A 12,081-nucleotide genomic window follows, 5' to 3' on the forward strand; every position below is an offset into this window, starting at 1 on the left:
GACTATGTCAAGTCTTTTTCTCAATGAACTCTACTGGTTTCCTATTATCTTTAGGATCAAACACAGAATCCTCTCTTAGGGTTTTAAAACCAAATTCACTACCTGGCCTTTTCCCTCCCTCCTTCCCTCATTCCCTCTCTTCCCTCCCTCCCTCCCTCCCTCCCTTCCTTCCTTCCTTCCTTCCTTCCTTCCTTCCTTCCTTCCTTCCCATCCTTCTTATGCTTTAGTCTCCATCAAGTACACCATAATCAAACAACACTGGCCTTCTTACTGTTTCTTGCACACAATACTCTATCTACTGACTCTGTGCCATTTTCCTGGCTGGCCCGCAGACATAATATATTCTCCCTCAGAAATTCTATCTCTTGACCTCACTTGACCTAGCTTATATTTCACCTCTGCAAGAGAAGGGCCTGTCCTGTCCCCACGGACCACTACTGCTAACACCTGCCCCTTAGATTGCCTTTCATTTATACTGTATATCTCTAATAAGTACATAACTGTTTGCATGTTGTCTCCTCCTTTTGCTTCTTGATGGCAGGGATCCTGATTTTGCTTTTCTTTGTATCCCTGGCACTTAGCACATTGCCAGGAGCATAGTAAATCTTTAATCAGTGTCTGTTGACTGACTGGCTAAATCTATGATCATACAAATTTAACTAATTTGCCATGAAAACTTAAAGACAACCATAGAATCTCAGCATTTCGGCTAAGACACGATTTACCCTGGATGATGGAAACTTTTCTTTCCAAAAGCACCAAAGGATCTCTTAATTGCCTAATCCAATATCTTTTTTTCATGCCATCTCTTGCTTCTCATTCTATGTGTCTAGATGCTTTTTTTCAATCTGATCTCCTAGAGCATCATCTACATCACAGATTCAGTTATGGTTATAATGTGGCCCTGATCTGCTCTTTTTATCTTCTTTCTTCATATTTTTGGTGATCTCATCAGTTCTCATGAGTTTAATTACCATCTCTCCACAAGTGTCTTCTAATTTGAATGTATATCTGTATAAATGTATATATGTATATATCCAGTCTTAATCTTTCTTCTGCTCGCACATATCACCAATTCCATATTAGGTCTTTTGAATTGGATGCTTCATAGGTATTTCAAACTCAACATATACAAACACAACTAATTATCTTTCACCTAAAACTTGTCTTTTTAAATTTTTCAGTTTCTGCCAAGGGCACCACTATCCTTCTAGTTAGTTGAGAAATGAGATAACCTATGTAAAGTGCAAATCTTTAAAAGTACTTTATACCAGTTTTATTATTTTTATCATCATCATCACCTTCAACATCACCATCATCACCATCATCATCACCATCATCATCATCATCATCATCTCATTCTCCTTCATTCACATGTACAATCGATTGCCTAATCTTGTCCATTTTACTTCTACTACTTCTTTAACATCTATCCTCTTCTCTCCTGTGACACAATTGCCAACCTAGTTAATTTCTCATCAGCTACCATCTGGACTGTTACAAGGGGCTCCTAATTGTCCTCGCTGCCTCCAGTCTCTCCTCTCACTAATGTATGTGCCACACAGTGTTCGAAGTGATATTCTCACATAGTTTGTATTTTGTTACTCTCTGCCCATTAAATTCCAGTGGTTCCCTGATATGCTTAGGATCTGATACAAGCTACTGTTTGGCATTTATAGCCCATTGCAATCTGGTTCCAACCTACTTTTCCAAGCTTTTTTATATATTACTGCCTTTATGCTTTGAGTTCCAACCAAAATTGGTCTTCTGACTCAAAGATTCCACACACGGAATTTTTCTGTCTCCTCATCCCATCTCATTTGCTTCAAAACTCAGTTCCAATGCCATCTGTTACATGAGACCTTTCATGATCCTCCCTCCCCACTTCAGCTGCTAGTCTCTTAAAATTAACTACTATTTATTTTTACATATTTTGTGTATATGTGTACAAATGTATATTTGACATTTTATCTCTCCTTCCCTCAATAGAATCTGGGCTTCTTGAGTACAGGATTGCTTCTTTTTTTCCATTCCAAGTACTTAGTATAGTTTCTTATATATAGTATGTGCTTAATAAACATTTGGGGGCTTGAAGTTAATTGACACTTCATGTCAATTCTAATGAGGTGCTCAAGAATGAGGCTCAGTATTAAGTTCAATAAAAACTTGTTTTCCATCTGAAAGCAGGCAACAGATGAACCAAAGGAAAACATCCTAGAAACACCTTGTAAGCATATTGCATTTTCATAAAAGATGGAAAAAATATCTTCAAAAGTCTGCTGCATTATGAAAGAAAAAGAATAGTACAAAGCAATCTGACAAAGATGTATGGTTCAATCAGAAAATAAACTATGTAATTTTCCACTGAAGCAACACACCTGTAAATGCGTATCATGCTGTCCCCTTCCTGAGTTACACATCCTCAAAGTGAAAATGATAAATGAATTTCTTGGCTTTGAATAGAACAAACAAATTAAACTTTTACTGCCAATGGGCTATTGTGAATAGACTACTGGACTTGAAGTTAGGAAAACTTGAATTCAAATACCACCTTTGAGATCTAGTTTTGTGATCATCCACAAACCACTTAACTTCTCTGATCCCCAGTTTTCCTTTCTGCAAAATTAAGACATTAATATCATACTTTTTATGCAAATTAGTGAAGTTTAAACGAAGAGTATGGTACCACAGGGAGAGAGTACTAACTCTGGAGTCAGAAAACATGGGTTCAAATCTTGCCTTTCCTGCCTGCCACTTCTGTCACCTTGGGCAAGTGTCCAATAGACTGCCAGGGCCTCAGTTTTTTTCAGTTGCAAAATTAAATAGTCCAGATAGCTTCTGCAGACCTTTGGAACCCCATTTATATGCTCCTATTTTTGTAAAGTCCTATTAAAAGATGAGTAGTGATTACAGACAAATGCATGTGGGCCATTGGCTCTGAACTTAAACAAGTAAAAGAATCCAATTATCATGCTAGCTAAATGGAAAACAATCATAAAAAACCTTCTCTTTCTCCATGCTTTAAGAACTGAATACTTCAAGAAACAGAAAATGAAATGTTTATGAATCTTCCGCCACACATAGGACATCTGGGTATATCAAAGCTTTTGCTCTGAATATTCTGTAAGTTTGTAATTTTTACAGAGTTCTTAAAAACATTTGAAAGTGTTTGACAAAAAAAGAAATAGTTTGATGCCTTTAAGAAGAAATTTCTTGCAGGAACCAGACTGGGACCTTAAAGATCAGTAGTAGAATACAAATTAAACAGAAAAAAAAAAGATAGTGAAGGCACAATTCAGGTATAAAGTAGACAGGGGATTTTTCCCTCTGACTCAGAGAAAAATCACTAGAAACAGTAATTGGATTAGATAGTAAAGAAGATGCTACAACATTCACACACAGTTGGTTCTGACTCTGTCCTTCCATAGGTAAATCATTGAATCTCTCAGGGTCTCTATTCCCCTATATGAAGATGAGATATCTCTTATACAATGTCCTGCCATGATGCTCCAATGCATAGGAGATTCTGGATCCACTCAATGCATGCCTACCTAGCTCCTATCACTTTCCATACACTATGGTGCTATTCCTTTTCTTCTTAATTTCCCAAAAACAGGATTAAGTTTTTTTTTGAAATGAAACGTACTAAGAAACCAAAAAAAAAGCATCTAATCAAATTTCATTTCTTGCCAATTTCCTCTAAAACAAGGACAAAAAATTGTAGAAATGATAATACAAACAACCTATTTAGTTTATTCAAGTCCTTATGTCTTTCCCCTTATTCATATCCTGTCTGAGGATTCCTATTACAAAGTCCCCCTTTCAATAACTTCACAGCTTCTCCCCTTTCCCCTCTTCCTCTCCTTCAAAGGAGTCACTTGGGCAGAAGTCCTAGTTTTGTCCTCTAACCAAGTTGGAATAGAATGACTAATGGATCAGCCATTCACTTATTGGCTTAATAGTAGCTAACCACTATATCATCTGCTTAACAGTAGGTAAGCACTTTTTAGCAGACATAGTACCAGAAGGACAGACTCTCCCAAGCCTCTAAGAAGTAAAGCAGTCTAGAATTTTCTTACATCAAAGTTGTTGATGGTTGATTGGTTAAATCCTTGTTCCTTCAATAGGACCAGGAATAGGACTCACAATGGGCTGAACATGAGAGTATTTTATGATACAAGTTGAAGTCTTCTTATGGGTAAAAGAGGGAAATCCATGAAATAGAGGATACTATTCAAAAAGAGGATAGAATCACCAGATGATTCATATGGTTAGCTGTTATCAGTAGTTGAGGATATAGTTTGATAATTTGAAGGGTCACAGATAGATAGTAGTGTCCAGATTGAAAATAGGGTAAAACTAATTGGTCTGAGCAAATAAAGAGACATGATTTGGCATCAAACTATAGATTTTAGAACTTTTCCTCTCTCTGGCAGAGATTATGCTACTGGTGAGTTTGAATTCATATTTCCATTCTGTTGATTCACTGGTTCATTAGGCTCTCATTTCTAGTGTTCCTGGGGTAGTTCTAGAACAGATATTTTTAACTTGGGTTCCCTGAACATCTTTTGTTTAATATTTGGATAACTAAATTTTAATATAATTCATTTTCTTTTATAATCTTATATATTTTATTTAATTCATTTAAAGGCATTATTCTGAAAAGGGGCCCATAGCTTTTACCAGAGTGTAAACAGTGTCCATGACATGCATGACCACACACCCACACCCCCTCCACACCCTCACACACACACATACGCAGACATAAATGCATACACATTTCAGGGTTACTATGTATACATACATACAAATAAAGTTACTATGTACTAATTACAGTTCATATACTACCAATCAAAGAAATTCCTCTAGGAAATATACTGAGACCAGAAGTAAACAATGGTTTATGCTTTCTGAAATATCCCCCTTATTCTATTCTGAATGTTTTTGTTCATTTGTTTCTTCATTTTTGCCCCAGAACACAGAAGATAAACGAATAGATAGCTCAGATGTTGTCTTAGATGACAAAGTGATAACAGCAGAGTTCTTTTTGTTAGGCAATCTGTACATTGCCATACACATATATATTAGGTAACCCAAATGAGATGAAAGAACACATCAAAATTTAGTTGGACATTAAGCGGAAATTCATAGATTCTGTGAGGCTCAACAATAAATTTATAATATTTGAAGTATGTGTCCATTATTTAATACTTAATTGTAATGATCTGCGAATCATAAGGACTAAGAAAAAAACCCAAATGAGAATTAGGAAAACCTAGGCAAAACCCTGAGTACTTCCAAGCATAGGTGGGTATTTTCATAATTGCTGCCAATTGTCAGCTGGGTGGCAATGTGGATGGAGCTCTGGGCCTGGAGTCAGTAAGATCTGAGTTCAAGTCCAGAATCAAAAATTTAGTAGCTGTGTGACTTTGGGCAAGTCACACCACCGCTATTTGTCTCAGCTTCCTCCTTTACAAGATGGGGGTAGAATAATAGCACCTACCTCTCCCAGGGTTGTTGTGAGGATTAAATGAGATGACTATAAAGCACTCACTACAGTGCCTAGAACATATAAAATATGTTATAAATATTAGGAATTGTTATTAGCTATTAATGTAAGACAGGAAAGGGCTACAAAACAGAAAAACAGATTTCAGAAATAAAAACAATACAGTGTCCGAAAATGGTATTTGAGGTTCTGAACCACGTCATAATTAGAGAGACTGTAGGTATCTTTTCTTAGTTTGAGTACACCTATGAGGGGCTATTAAAAGAGTATTTGCCTGAAGCTTTGACCTCAAATCAAAATTGAGCATGGAAACTGTGCTTTTATATCCACAGAGCTGGAGACAACTAAGACTATCTACAATGTACAAAGAAAACTACTGTTAGAGATAACCAGAAATTCATGAGACAAAATTCAAGAAATTAGATGTTCTAAGGTTTATACATCATATTTGTGTGAAAGTCTGAATAACATGCTAGGTGAACTGGAGCTCTTAAGGCAAAAAGTGAAATTTTAATTCATAAGTATTACTAGTATTGTGGCAGAACCATCTCAAACAATTTAGTCAGACCACCTCTAATCCAAGTATAGGCATTTATTGAGATTGTTGCCTCTCATGGAGGCAGCTAAGTTCCAAGAGGAACCAACAACTTCAGAGAAAGTAAGATGAATTTTTATAGGTTAAAGATTACAATGACACAATCAAAATTTACATAAAATATAGGAATATGATTAATATTGAAAAGGCAGAAGGAGTTTGTTAAGGGATTAGGTAATGGAGGCGAGATCCTAGCCTTAGGGGAACTGGCAGATGCTGTCATAGGGTGGGCCCCTTCTATGGTTTGGTAATCAAGTGTTCTGGTCATGTTGCCCTCCAATTGGCTAGCTATTGTGGTCCTATCTGGTCAACATAGATAGTTAGGTATTGTGGTCCTTTCTTGGGCTAGATAGATGATGTGATTGTGATTGAATGGGTCTGGGGGCAGTAGCTAGGTAGAGGCAGTGGCTGGGTTCCCATCATATGGACATGTCTGCTGTTTCTGTGGGAACTAAGAGTTCAGGGACACACCTGTTGTTCTAGTGAGCAGTGAGGCATATACGAAGAAGTTAGGATATTGTCAGGGGAGGGGAGCTAGGTAGATACAGTAGGCCTATAATGAACTTAGATTATTGGGGCTGGGGGCAACTCTATTAGGACTCCACCAATTAGGACTTTGGCAGGTAAGGCATTTGATTAAAATGATGCCCTGGAAGGGAATTTTTTTGTTCAAAATGAATATATTTGGTAAAGGGGGAGGCAAAAAGGGTGGTATGGTGCATATTTAAAGTACATATTTATGATAGAAGGCATTTTGGTAGAGAAATGGAAAACAACCACATTGATTTTGTCATTAATGTATACCTCAGTTCACTGCAGAAAGAGGAAATAGCTGAGGTGTTAGAGAAACAATTCACAATCACATCAAAAGGGGATGATACAGTAATGATGAAGGACTTCAATTATGTGAACATATGTTATCTCTCTCTGTGTGTGCAAGGACAATCTTTTCCAAAATCAAAGCAGCTAATCATTTTATGGCTTGGCTGCTATTCAGAATGTGACTCTCACCATTCATCCATCAACCCATCATTGAGCATTTATTAAGTATCTCAGCTTAAAATGGCCAAAGTCTCTCATTGCATTTGGGGTCATCTCCTGTTTGACTGATTCTTGATATCTCATAGAGTCATTAGCTTTCATTTGCCCAATGCTAATTTTTAACAAATTGTTTCCTTCTATTAGATTTTGTACCTCCTTTTCCTTTTAGCCCATTTCACTTTTTAAGGAGTTCTTCTCTTCAGTGAGTTTTTATGCTTCCTTTTCCATTTGGCCAATTTTACTTTTTACAGAGGTATTTTCTTAAATGTATTTTTTTTTCATTTGGGCAATTGTATTTTTAAGGACTTGTTTTCTACAGTCAATTTTTGTCCTTCCCTTTCCAAGTTATTGACTCTTTCTTGCATACCTCACATTTCTTTTCCCAATTTTCCTTCTACCTCTCTTACTTGACTTTTTAAATCCTTGTTGAGATCTTCCAAGAAGGCTCTTTGGGCTTGAGACAGATTCATATTCCCCTTTGATATTTTGGATGTGGGTATATTGATAGTGTTGTCATCTTCTGAATTTGTGCCTTGATCTTCCCTGTCCCCATAAAAAGAATATATGGTCATTGTTTATTTTGCTTTTTGCTCATGGTGTTTGCCTATTTTCTGGCTTTTAGAGTTGAGTTCTCCTGCTGGAGTGCAGGGGGCACTGACCCAAGCTTATTGTGCTGGGAGCCCAAGACCTAGTCAGCAACTTTGTGTGCTGGTGCCTCAGGTGCCGGCAGCTGGCAGCTGTAGGGTTCTGGCAGATTACCTGGCATTGAGCTGGGGTCAGCAAACACTGGAGCTCTCATGGTGGGGGTGGGGAGTTGGGCTCCTGGGAATGCCTCCTCACCCAGGCTTTGCACTCAAATGTTTGGCTGCTGAAGGATGTCTACCAGTCTGTAGCTGTGCCTCCTGGAGTTGTGCTTCCTGGAGTTGTGCTGAAGCACCAGGAGATTTGGCTGCTGGAGATTGCTGGTGCAAGCACATAGTGGTTTTTGAAGTTTGAGTCTACTGCTTCTCCTGCCTATGCTGAAGCACTCAGGGGGTCCTGGTGTTGGTGTTATCTACTGTACCATCTCAGGCTCAGGGTCTCCCCTGGGTTTGCTGAGGTGAGGCTTGCTGGGATGCCTCCTATGCTGTATTGCTCCCCCTTCCCCAGAGGAAGTGGGGCCTTTCCCATTAAGCCCTCAAGCTTCCTGAACTACAAGACTGCTGAACTCTATCTTTCTTCTGGCTCAGCTGTTCCAGGGTTTTTCTTGGGACAATATTTTTCTGAGCTTTCAGAGTTCAACAAGGGAAGGTGAGAGCGACTTACTTCTTACTCCACTACCTTGGCTTCCAGAGGTCTGTTTTATCTTTCAAGGAAAATAATCTTTGCACTAGAAAAAGAAAAATCAAATGGTTAATAGTTGAAATCAAGATGATCAAGGAGATATAGCTACTTAAGAAAAATTTAGATTTCCAAGCCCAGAAAAATTATATACCAGGATACTAAAAGAACTGAGGGATATAATTGCTTATTTTTCATTTATAGTTCTGGAAAATGTGAGATGTTGCTAGTATTATTACGAAAATAGTCTTGACCTTGAGGATCTCCTGAAAGAGTCTTCAGGTAGAGGAGGGGTACCCTCCACTCAGTGATAAACATTCTCAATCCTGCTCATAACTCTTTACATCCCAGTGACACTGAACTCCTGTATATCATTGTTGAGCCCCACTTCATGCTTCCTACTACCCAATTCCTCATTCCCACTCCCCCCAATTTTTCTATCCTCAGGTAAGGGTCCACAATCCTTCCACTGTGCCCTATGGGATGCCTATTCATAGGCAACAGACTTCCCTTCATCTGGAATTCATTCCTCTCCCACTCGTTCCATTAGCTCTTACTGAAAACTTGACTTTCCCAGGACACAACCTCCCTGGTCAACCTCTCCGGTACTGGCTGCATTTTCACTCATTCTTCTCTGCTTACTACTCAGGAGAGAGAGTTGGAATACTTCTTGCTCCCCATTACCACCTCCAGGTTCTCCTCCTCCTTTCAACACCCAATAACTTTATCTCTTTTCCTTTGAGGTTTATGTGATTTGTATCCACCATTCAATGAAAGTCCTGGTAGCTGTCCAAGTCACTCTCCTTTCTTCCTCAATGAATTTTATATCTGTCTTACAATTTGTCTTTCTCCCTCAGCTCCTGCCCTCATACTCGGAGACTTCAGCATACATATTGATTGTCCCTCAAATACCCTAAGGATTTACTTCCTCAACCTACTCATCTCCTATAATCTACTCTTTCACCCTACTTTACCAATATACAAAGATAGCATCTTGCCATCAACCATAAATGTACTACCTCCATGTTAAAAAATTCTATAATCCTCTACCCCACCATAATCTACTGGTATTTCACTTCTCCTACTGCCTTCCTTTTATATAGCCCTACTCTTCATCCATACTGTGACTTTCAATCTCTTGAACCCTTAGTTCTCTCCCAGGCCATCTCCCTTGCATTAGCCTCTTTCTCCTCTTTTCCCCATCCATTGATGAACCAATTCAACTCCACATTGTCCTCCTCTCTTGAATCCCTAGCATCCCTATCATATCACCTATTATGCCCAGCCAAGCTTCAGCCTTGGGTCACTCCCACCATTTTCAGCTACATGTGTGCTACTGAATAAAGGTGGAGAAAATCACACAACTGTTCTTATTGAGTCCAGTACAAATTTGTGTTACATAACCTCAACTGGGCCCTCATTGTTATGAGGCAATCCTGTTATATTTCCCTTATCAACTTGCTATTCTTCTCTCCACAGGAACTCTTCTAGTCCTTTTCATCCCTCATCAAACCTCTCATGGCTCCTTCCACCTCCCACTCTCTTAGATGAGAACCTTACTATATATGTTACAGAAAAGATGAGGCCATTCACTATGAGCTCCCTCTTCTCCTCTCTTCCTCATCTGCTATCACTCAGATATTTTCTGACATTATCTCCCCCTTTGCCCTTGTTTCACATGATGAAGAGGCAGTTATTGTTTACCTAGACTTTAGCAAATGTTTTTTGACAAAGTATCACATGAAATTTTCATAGAAAATTGGATAATGGTTCGGTCAGATGAATTAGGGAAAGGATTAAATTGTGACAAAGTATGCCATTAATAGTCTGATGTCAGTTTGGAGAGATGTTTCTGTTGGAGTGTGCCAGGAATCTGTCTTTGTTCCTATGCTATTGAGAATTTCTATTAAAGATTTGGTTAGAGGTATAGATGACTTTCTTGTCAAATTTACAGCTTGCAAAAACCTGTCAGGGATAGCTAACATGCTGGGTATTTGAATCAGGATTCAAAACAATCCAAGCAAGATCACATATTGGGTCAAATCTAAGAAGATGAAATCTTACAAGGATAAATATAAAAGGTAACACTCAGGTTCCAAAAATCACTTTCATAATTTTAAGATGGGGGTGGAGCCAAGATGGCTGCATGAAGGCAGCATCTTACCGGAGTTCTCTCACAAGGTCTGTCAGATTCCTATAAAAAAAGTGAATTTGAGCAGATTTGAGAGAGTCAGAAACCGCGAGGAGTCTGTGTGGGGCAAATTTCCGACCCAGGAGAATCTGAAAGGCCGGAGGCACGAATCTGTAGGCTTGGAGAGGGCTCGGTTCGGAGCTGCTCCAGACCAAGGCAGAAGCGGCTGGCCGGGAAATCCACGTGGGAGACAGGCTGGGAGAGAGCTGGGCGCCCAAAACCGGCGGAGATCCCCAGGCCTCCCAACACAGGACGGCAATCTGTGGAAGTGACGAGAGGCAGCGCAATGCCACTGGCCCTGAAACATCTACTCCTGAGGCTTGCAACCCAAACGCATGAAACGTCGCTTCTTGAACTTTGGGAGGTGTAATGGCCAGGTAAAGGGCTCTAATCCCTCCCCTCCCCACCCAGAGAATCCCTCGGGAAAAAAAAAAATGCTGGAACTGAGCAGAAAGTAGTGGGGCTTCAGTGGTCAAATAGTAGAGGTTCATCAGTCCCATAGGGGCAGAGTCGTCAGGGGTCAACGCCAGGAGCCCAGACATAACCTTGCTCCCCCAGGGGAAGTGCCAGACATCAGCTCAAACAACAAACAGCTGAGACCATTGCTGAAAAGCAAGTTCTGGAGAGCACCCATAGGGAGTGAGAAGCCAGGGAGCCAGACCCCTCCCCCACACCTCAGGAAACTGAAGGCTATAATTCTAGACTCACAATCCCCAGAATAAGAAAGCTGGGACAGAAAGCCCTGAGGCCCAAATGTAGAAATTCATTGTAAAGCCAGCAAAAGGCAAACCAACATGAAGAAGAACACAAAAAAAACCGAGGACAATAGATTCTTTTTATGGAGACAGGCAGGATCGTAATTTTAAGATGAGAGTAAGGGGAGGCATAGTGCTTCTGGGGGATAAAAAAGGTCTAGATATTTTAAAGTATCACAACATTAACATTAATGAAAGGTGATATTATAATCCAGAAAGCAAATCAAAACTTGGTTATAATAATACAATCAATGTAAGGAGGACAAAAGAAATAACTGTGTCTGCATTGTGCCCTGGCCAAAGTACCCACAGAGCATTGTACTCAATTAAAATAGCCAAATATTAGGAAATATATTGGTACACTTGAGAGTGTATACAGAAATCTAACTAGGATTATTAAGGGTCTTGATATAATACCATATATGAATCAATTGAAGCAATTGAATTTTTTTACCCTGATGAAGAGAAGATTTAGGGTTAAAAGGATAGTATTTTCAAAGATTAAGAGTATCTCAAGGATTAGAAATTATACTTGTTCCACTAGGCCTTGTATGACAGTACTGAGAGCAATGGATAGAAGTTTCATGAAGGGAAAATTTAGGTTTGATCTAAGGAAAATCTTAATAACAATTAGAGCCATGCAAGTGGAATGGATTATATCCTTATGCAG

This window comes from Trichosurus vulpecula, chromosome 1 (genome assembly GCF_011100635.1).
Source record: "Trichosurus vulpecula isolate mTriVul1 chromosome 1, mTriVul1.pri, whole genome shotgun sequence".
Classification (NCBI taxonomy): Eukaryota; Metazoa; Chordata; class Mammalia; order Diprotodontia; family Phalangeridae; genus Trichosurus; species Trichosurus vulpecula.